Raw genomic sequence first — 3,751 nt, 5'->3', positions numbered from 1 at the left:
GGGGGACCCTGGGCAGATGGCCCAGCAGAGGGAGATACCCCCAGCCCAGGGGCCTTGTAGGTTGGACTTGGAGGGGGGAACCCAATCCCAATGGGGGGGGGCAACGCTGGGGAGAAGGGTCCTGCCACCCAGAGCCTGAGGGCGCCTGGGACGTGGGAGGAGCAGCCTGTGAGTCAGCTGGTTGTGGTGTCCCCACGGGGCGGGTCCTTGTCCCCTAGAACAGACGTTCTCAAACTGTGGTCCAGGGAGCACCATGAGCTCCATTCAGGGGTCCACAGATAGTTCCCTCTAAGGTGCACACCTGGGCAGCTGCGCAGGAAAGAATGAAGGGCCACCCCCCTAATTAGTGGAGCCGCACAGGCGTCTGGACCCTCGAGAAGACGCACATGTAAGGTGAGGTGGTGGCCTTGGGGAGAATAGGAGGTAGGCGGGGGGCAGTGGGGTGAGATGAGAGGGTGGGGGAAATTTGGGATATGCAGAGACAACTTTCCCCAGCTCCAGGGCTGCAGCCGCCAGGGAGAGACCCCCCCCCTCCTTCCCAGCCCCAGCTCTGTGGCTGCCATGATGGGGAGGAGACCCCCCTCCTCCCCAGCCCCAGCTCTGTGGCTGCTGTGGCAGGGGAGAGACCTCCCTCCTTCCCAGCCCCAGCTCTGTGGCTGCTGTGGTGGGGGAGAGACCCCCCTCTTCCCCAGCCCCAGCTCTGAGGCTGCCTGGCTGGGGAGAAACACCCCCCTCCTTCCCAGCCCCAGCATGGTAGCTGCTGCGGAGGGAGAGAGATAGCTCTCTCCAAACTAGTGCTAAAACTGAATGGAAATTGCTAGTCCAGGCAAGTGATTTCCATTACGTTTGGGGAGAGGTCTGGAAACCATTATAGCCAGATCTTTGTTCTCTGGCACAGTTCTGGCTCTTCAGAGTACTCCCACTGTCTTAAGCAGCAAGCAGCACTAGGTTTGGTGGGGATGCTGCTAGGTGTTTTGTAGGATAAAGACCTTATTTGCAAGCTTTTTGAAGCAGGGATCTGTCTGCAAACTCCAAGCCATGTGTTCATGTGCTCCAGGGCTTCTAGAAACTCCATGAGCCCACTGTGAGTTTTTGAGTTGGTAACACACACAATATGAAAGCAGGAAAACTCTGCCTGTCTCTGTAGGGCTCTGTTGCACTTGCACAGCGTGGGTCCTAAACACCCCTTTAAAATACCCAGAACCATCCACTGGATATTTTCTTTCCCTTCGTATTTTCAGTGTTGTCACTTGTTTGTTTGTGGTTTTATTTTGCTGTTTGTGTTGCTTTTGTAACCCTTCTGCCCGTCAGAGTTGGCAGCAACAAGGGCCAGGTTCAATATCTAGGGGTTCCATTCCAATAACACAATGCAAACCGGCTCGAGCCCCCACCCAGTGACCTGGGACAAATATATACCACCCCTGCTGGGCGCCTCCAAGAGGCAATCCTTCCCCTCTCGCAAGCACATAGTCTGAGTGTAGCAAAAGTCTTTTAATAACAGAGAGAAACAATGTGGCATTATGTTGGGGAAACACCACCAACCAGATTCATAACACAACCCATGAGCAAAAACAACCCCACCCCAGGCAAATTGGGGCAGGCCCTTTTCCCTTTGGTTCTTGAGTCCAGCAACCCCAAAAGTCCAATGCCCCAAAAGTCTCTGTCCCTGGTCAGGGCAGCCCCAGAGTTCGAAAGTTTATCGGTGGAGCTTTACCTCCCAACCTGGGTGGAAATGGGATGGGGGTAAGAGGCACCTTACGTGATCTGAAGCTGACCGCCCCATAGCTCCATAGCGGCGCTCCGCTCCGCCAGCCGCCCCACAAAACTCCTTCGCTCAGCTGCGCTCCGCTCCGCCAGCCGCCCCACGAACTCCTTCGCTCAGCTCCACGGCCCACAAGCAGCTCCTGCCATCCACACACTGCTCCGTGTTGAACTGCTTCACCAGCCGTCCCGCAAACTACTCCACAATATATCTTCAGGCTCCCCCACTGCTTAACACAACACTCAGTGATTTCAGCGCTTAGGTGAATTCAGCTTATAGTAGGGGAGCCCCAGTGCTGGTGCACTGTCAGCCCAAAGTGAGCTCAGCAGCCTATAACTAGACTTCTAATGAAATCAAATTTAGCTCTGATATTCCACAGTGGAGAGAGGAGGAAGTGCAATCAGCATGTAAGGCCCTCACCAAGGGGCCCATGCCACCAAGTATTAATACTTGTCCCCAGCCTCTCCCCATTCACACAGTTTTGGAACCCATGACCCTTGCCTAGCGAGTGCTACTTAGATGATGGTGAATCCCTCCATCGTAACAAAAGGCCACGTACAGTTCCAAGCACAGTTCCCATAATCAGGGTAATAACAATTTATTCTTCCTGCCCCAATAACAGAGACACTGGGGATCCCACAGCAGCCAAAGTGACCATTTGGGCAGCTATGGTCTCATTCTAGGCGTGGTGGGTGTGCCTATGCAAATGAGATGGGCCCCTGAAGTTCTTTTCCACAACTTGCCACACCTCACCACCAGATGTCAGGGTGGAGCTCATCCTGACACTGCTTACACTTTATTACCTATTTTTACTGTTCCAGGTGTATGAAGTGTTAATCTGATTTAGAGTGGACATCTCAGAGAAATTGCATAAGCTTGAGTGAATGCCTTTCCCTCTCCTTTCCAGGATCAGAACATATTGTATTAATATTTGCAATGAGAGCATGGCAATTTCTAGTTGACTCATAGATTTGTTTCACATCTTACAGCTGTGCTGTGTCTGCAGATAATATGCATGCAGGAGAGATAAATAATTATTGTTAAGGGTTTTTTTATATTGAGCTTTCCATAAATTCATAGAATCATAGAATATCAGGGTTGGAAGGGACCTCAGGAGGTCATCTAGTCCGACCCCCTACTCAAAGTAGGACCAATCCACAACTAAATCATCCCAGCCAGGGCTTTGTCAAGCCTGGCCTTAAAATCCCCTAAGGAAGGAGATTCCACCACCTCCCTAGGTAACCCATTCCAGTGCTTCACCACCCTCCTAGTGAAAAAGTTTTTCCTAATATCCAACCTAAACCTCCCCCACTGCAACTTGAGACCATTACTCCTTGTCCTGTCCTCTGTCACCATGGAGAACAGTGGAGATCCATCCTCCAACAATAGTTAGCTAACAGTCCAAACAACATTAGGAAAGACCATTTAGTTGGGGCTGGTCCTGCCTGGCGCAGGGGGTTGGACTAGATGACCTCCTGAGGTCTCTTCCAACCAGCATCGTCTATGATTAAGTGGTCCACCAAGACCCCCAGCAATTTTCAAGTGGTCTGCGGGGAAAAAAAGGTCTGAGAACCACTGTCCTAGAAACTTTCCCGTTTCCCTCTGGTTTTGGTTCTCAGTTGCTGTTTACTCCAGTGTATCGGCTTTGAACTGTACGGAATGGCCAGCGGGGCAGGGAGGCGTCCGGTGCAGAGAGAGCACCCCAGAGTGGGGACACCCTCGCCCCTGTCCCAAGTGACAAGGACACGAGCCCCAGCCCTGTTGGGGTTTCGGGGACTTAGCCCAGCCAGGAGGAGGAAGGGGAGCCCCTCGAGGGCACGCAGGCCTCCGGGCAAAGGGAGCTGGAGCGAGGACTGGGGTCCTTATCCAGCTGAGTCCCCCGGGGCAGTGCAGACGCCAGGAAAGTTCCCCACGAGAGCGGGAGCGTCCGACGGCCCCTGGGGTGGAGTAGCTGGGGCGGGGAGTTTGCAGACGCTCCCTGGCTGGGCT

Source organism: Lepidochelys kempii, chromosome 13, assembly GCF_965140285.1.
Source record: "Lepidochelys kempii isolate rLepKem1 chromosome 13, rLepKem1.hap1, whole genome shotgun sequence".
NCBI lineage: Eukaryota > Metazoa > Chordata > Testudines > Cheloniidae > Lepidochelys > Lepidochelys kempii.
Note: the sequence above shows the minus strand (reverse complement) of the source record.